At 34.5% G+C, this 6,037-nt stretch overlaps 1 pseudogene; it reads left to right on the forward strand.

Moving 5' to 3' along the window:
* LOC109233647 overlaps positions 1-4,712 on the forward strand; it is a 5,455-nt pseudogene extending 743 nt beyond the window's left edge.

Genomic DNA, 6,037 nt, shown 5'->3' on the forward strand with positions numbered 1-6,037 from the left:
AGAAGAGAATAAATTTAGCATGTAAAATATATTAAGTATTATAGTTTAAAAAATAATAAATTATAAAATTTTTCCGTGGCACCTTGTTGAATTATACTAACGACAGGATTACAAGTCGAAAGTAATTAAACTCTAATATTACCAGCCTTCATTATTGCTACTCATTTAAGCTAAACTATTTCCAGCATATTCAACTAGCAAACACAAGGTATTCTAACGGTTAACGAGTAGCAAACAACAGTGTATGGATATGTTTCAATTTCGTATCTGATATTTAGAATTTATCTTTTGAATATTAATTTCCATAGACTTTATTCCTGACCAAATTACTTTACTTCTTCACTCGTCGTGAGTTTTATATTTTCTTTATTTTATTAGTTCTATTACGCTGTTGTACGGAAATGTTAATGATTCTATCCTGACCATCTTCATGTTTCTTAAATTCATCACGTCTTAAATATAGTAAAAAATTATAGAGTTGTCTAGTCCTATAAAAGTACGTAATGTTATGTACATTCTATTACTGGTTACTCGTGACTTTACATAAGATTTAATGAAAAATATACCGCGAAATATTAACTTAGAACACCGATAACGAAGACCGAAACCAACGTAACTAGGACAATTTTGAGCCAAGTCTAATTTTTGTGTTATATGCAATAAAGATCGAAAAATTGATATAATACTAATTTTAATAAAATAATCAGGTCGAAACCGAACCATTGACATCCACGTCCATCTCAAGTTTAGAATTATTTTTGTTTTCTCTTTCTCATCGTACGACGACGAAGTGGGCAGAATTAAAAGAATTTAAATTTTATAGATGACTGTAAAAATATTTATACAATTAAAGCACTTATTAAATAATTAAAAATAAATCGTAATAAGTATTAATCTGTATAAAATAATTATTAATTTGTTTAACAAATAAATTTTACTTTGTTATATGATTTAATCCGTACTTATAACTTAAATCCAAAAGAAAAATTTGAATTCAATATACAAAATGAAAGTGCACTACGTCACCCCAAAACCAAAAGGAAAAACTTTGATTAAGCCACTAATAAATAAATAAAGGATTTAAAAAAGAAAGAAAGAGAAAAGCCATCAACTTCTTTATTGCTGCAGTTAAGAAGCATTTAGGCTTTAAAATAAATAAACATTGCCCTTTCTCCTTCATTCCTTCTTACTTACCTTTTTCTTTGGTTTCTGGGGTTTGGTGTTTTGAGTTTGTGGTTTTGATCTGCTTCTTTGGAGGTTAAAACTTGTAATTTTAAAATTTAGGTACTCTTTGAATTCTTCCTTCGAGAGAGAGAGATTTATGGGACTGAATTCTAAAGATTCTGTTGTTTGTTAAGGAAGAACCTGTTGAAACCTGCAAAGACTCTGGTTCGTTCTTTTTACTTTCCAATTATGAATTAAACTGATATTTTCTCTTTTTGTGAGTATAGAATTGTGAACTTAGAGTATTATCTAATTGTATGTCTTTAATGCAATGAGTGTTGATTCAGTTGATTAATAGACAGGTGAAAGCAAAATGTTTCTTTGGCTCTATGTATTTTGCTGCTTAAAATGAGTATTGTGTGTTGTTAAAAGTTCTTTGTTCCCTTGTTGTGGGGCTTATATTTCTGTGCGTGTTGCTTGGGACTTGGTTCCCTATAAAATGCAATTTCCCTGTCAAAATTTTGTCTAGCTGGCACAAAAAAGAATTTAATAGTTGCTAAAGCTAACTTCTGATTTTCTGAAGTGGTAAATTTTTTATTTCCAAGAAGTTTGAAAAGAAGATGAAATTTTTGTAGCCGACGTCTATCTGAAAACAGCCTCTCTACCCCTCGGGTAGAGGTAAGGGTTGCGTACACACTACCCCTCCCGGACCCCACTTGTGGGATGTATTGGGTCGTTGTTGTAGTTGTTGTTGAGAGAAGTTGAAGTATAAGCTTATAAAAAAGGAGATCCTTTTGATATAAGAACAAATAAGGAAGTCGGATTAAAGTCTGAGGATGATGGTTGGCATTAATTGATTTTGCCATGGTGAAAAAGTGAGTTGTCCTAAGAAGGTTTTGCTGAATTTTGCTTTGTTAGTTAATATGTTTTTTAGTTAAATCTTAAGTTAAGAAACTCTTAATATTGTTGATTGAGTTGGATAAATGAAAGTATCCTTCCAAGTTCTGAGTAATAAGTTTATCAGATTGGTTATAGTTTTTTGTACTAATTGTTTGTAGTATGTATTATGTTAAAATGATTATTTTTTGTATCAGGTTTCGCTGGCCGTGTCGGAGCAAGTGGGTATACCTCATTTCATGTCTTTGAACTCTGCTCAAGATGAAAAACCACCAAGCTCAATCGCTGCAGATGAGTTGACAGTTGGTCTCAAACGCCAGTCTGGTGAAATCCAGGTTTGTAGAAGTCTCTATAATTGCAGCGGGATAGTTTTGTATATAGTTGTTTATGAAATCTGCATGACAGCAAAGGAGAACACGCAATTTTGCCATTTTTTTAGTGAAGTTATTTGTCATTATGTTCCACGGAAGTTTTATCTCAAGTCACAGGAAAAGATTAACCAAAAAGTGGCTTCGGCTTATCTCTAGTTTTGTGTCACTCCATGTGCGGAACGATACTCCGAATTAGATCCAATTTGCAATGAGTTCGTCGACAGTTCTCGCTCCTTTTATTTGTCTCTATGAATTTCTTTTAAAATGATTTGCACCCCTTTTAAATCCATTGGAAAGAAAAAATAAGTCGCCAGGGGTAACAAGGAACTTGTTATCTTGACACCTTATAATTTGCAACAGAATGTGCATGCAATGCATCTTCTCCATGATGTTATAGCTTCCGTTTAACAGGAGCAATCCCCTACAAGACTCATTTTGGTGGTACTGGCCAGATATCTGCAGCTGCGACAATGAAGCAGCAACTTCTTGGGGGAATCCCTGTTACAGCTCCTCACTCAATACTTCCATCGAGTGGCTCTGTGGCTGGATAACTGAACCTTGGTAAGTTCACCATTTCGTGCCACAGAGCAGACTGCATATATGGTTATGGAAGTCATATTTGTAGTGATAATGAGCACATCATCTGCAGTTAATACCAATGATGACTGTAATGCGTTGCTCGTGATGCTAATTAATTGAAAGACATACAAAAAATAAGACACTTGGCTAGAAAAGTCCCAGTGAATTAAACAGAAATTGAAATTTTTGTCCAAAATGTTGTACATCTTTTGCAGGTTTAATTCCAAAGGTTCTGCAGCACCTGCTCAACTGACCATCTTCTATGGTGGAACAGTCAATGTCTTTGATGATTATCTCCCCTGAGAAGGTACCTTCGTTCTTGCTCTCACGTGCAACACAAACCTGATGTAAATAAAGGGAAGCATTAACCAGAAAGAAAATGCAATGAGCTAAGTTCTCTGAGGTTTATATTTGCCTGGGTATATTACGCAGGCACAGGCTATTATGTTTTTGGCTGGAAATGGTTGTGTTCCTCCTAATGTGGTGCAACCAAGGTTTCAAGTTCAGGCATCTACACACCAAACTTGCTGCCGTAGACGGCACCTGTGTGAACCAAACCTTCAAACATACACCTGCCTCAGGTCATTCCAGCCCTATGTCTGTTTCTTCTCATCCCATTGGTCAATCTGCTGGCAATTCTGGAAACAAAGATGACAATGAAGATATCTAAAACTGCAAACATTTCAGTGGAGACCCTCAAAGATTATGACATCACTAGGACCTGTGGGGCTTCTACCATAATGTCAGCAGGTATATCTTAAATGCCGGATTGGAAACTCAGAACTTTTTCGTGATGTAAAAGCTTTCCTTTTGATACTTTCTAACATACTCCTGGTATCAAGATATGCTAGTTGTATTGGGTTGACTCTACTACATTAGAAGTCCATCACGTCCTCCATAATGCCCTTAATCCTGTGCTTAATTTTTCCTCTTTGCTACCTCTTGTAAGATTCCTCTTAAATGCTCTTCAATAACCTAAGCATTTATTTTCTATTCCAGTTTATTGCAACGCTAATTATGTTGTTCCGAAGTGGAAGTAATTACTTTCTTGATTTCTTTTACAGTCACTTAAGTTATTCTAGAAAAATCTTTTAGTTTCAATGCAACTGCTAGCCGAACCTCATTGCTTCTTATTATATACATTTTCTGCAGCGGTTCACAGGCAAGGAAAGCATCTCTGGCTCGGTTTCTGGAGAAGCGGAAGGAAAGGTAAGTGAAATGTTCCTTGTTTTGAGTTCTTGTTTTCTTTTATGCTTAATTTAGGTGTGCATGTGCAGTATAACTATCATTAGTTCAGTGTTCCTTTGCTGTATAGCTATCTTTGGCTAGCTCTCTCGTAGCTTTTTAGAAATTATTGAATGCATTAGTATAAAGGATCAATCTTTTGATAGTAGATGAATGACCACCGAAAATATAAATTACCACAAAACTAATTGTTCTTTCTGATCGTCGTTGACATTTGAAATAGGTTTATAGCTATCTGGCTTTTGCTGAGGTATTGTTTTAGTCTATGATTTGAGACACATATACACTGCATCTCATCAATTGGATACTCATGAATACAACAAGAACACAATTAAGAAAGTCTTGAGATTTAGATAGTGCAATCAACCATAACGCTGGCCCACAAGAAGGGTGAGTGCTCCACACCCTAACGGAGTTGGTTTCTCTGCAACTTCCAGTGTTGGTACTAGTCTCTGATCCGTAAGGAGACTCAGCTATGATTCAGCAGCCTATTGCCATAAACCTGAAGCATTCCTCTATTTATTAAGCAAGTAAACATGAGCTACTATCAAGTTTTGCTGTTAGATTGTAATATCAACTTGGTTAGCTTTAGCCAGACTTCTCCAGTATCCGATGTTTTGGTCTTTTCGACTTAACTTAATTCTCTTTCATCTGACCTATAAGTCTCCTATCGAAATGACTTCCGCACTTTGTAACTTTTTTATTTTTCCAAGTATATATTAATATATTTAGTAATTACATAGTTCCTTTATTGTTCCGTCCGGCTATGGTAAGCTACCACGTGTGGGACCCCTAAATTCTCTTTTTTTTTTGAAATATAACGGTCAAAATGGAGTTGTTCTGGGCTCAGCCATGCTCGGGAAATATTTTCAATATCTCTGAGGATCGACTCGTATTTATAACAGTTTGTATTACTCAATTTTCTATTTAATTGGTATATTCGTTACGCAATACTTATTTGAAGCCAAATTTAATTGCTTTATGAGAATATTATTGTGGTATAAAAATAAAAGAATAAGAAGAGTATTGCAGGGTGGAGAGAGAATTATGTTAGTGATGAATATCTAATAGATCTCTCTATTTATATGGTTACCCAAGTAAATTCCTAAAATCTCTTTAAAAATAGACATTCACCATAAATTCAATTCTATTGTGTGCTTATGTAGAATATATGTGTACCAAGTTATAAATGTGTTGTCTATACATCATAAGCTTCCTTTCAAATTGGAAATAGGTGCAGACAGAATATTTATGAACAAGAACTTTAATTCATTGAGGACCAAACATACATAAATGATATTTTGGTGGAAGAGATTTTGTCAAATTGATCACACACGGCTTTGCGCGTAGCATAACAAAATCATTAAAAGCTTAAACATATGATCCCAACAGTGTGGATGGCTGTCCTTTATATTTACTATAATATGTCTATGGTGGTGGTTGATATCAAAATTTTAATAATATTCATTGCTGGATATTGTTTACAAATTGTAGCGCGTTTTACATTTTCTTTCCCTTTCGTCCCAAGTGTTTAGTGATTGCTTGGCAGTTGTAAATTTTGTCGTACTGTCACGAATTGACACCAAAACATGCTTATTGGGTTTCCCTATTTCAAAATATGTGAAAAAGAAGCGCAATGGATTAGGTCCTTTTCTATGTGTACTTTAACACAAGATAAGAAAATGATTGGACCACCCTACAAGTGTTGGTGTGAGAGAAAATATCTTGGTTTTTTGAATTATTACAGTCAAACTTTCTGTAACAGCCTCGTTTGTTCTGAA

Source organism: Nicotiana attenuata, chromosome 10 (assembly GCF_001879085.1).
Source record: "Nicotiana attenuata strain UT chromosome 10, NIATTr2, whole genome shotgun sequence".
NCBI classification, from domain to species: Eukaryota; Viridiplantae; Streptophyta; class Magnoliopsida; order Solanales; family Solanaceae; genus Nicotiana; species Nicotiana attenuata.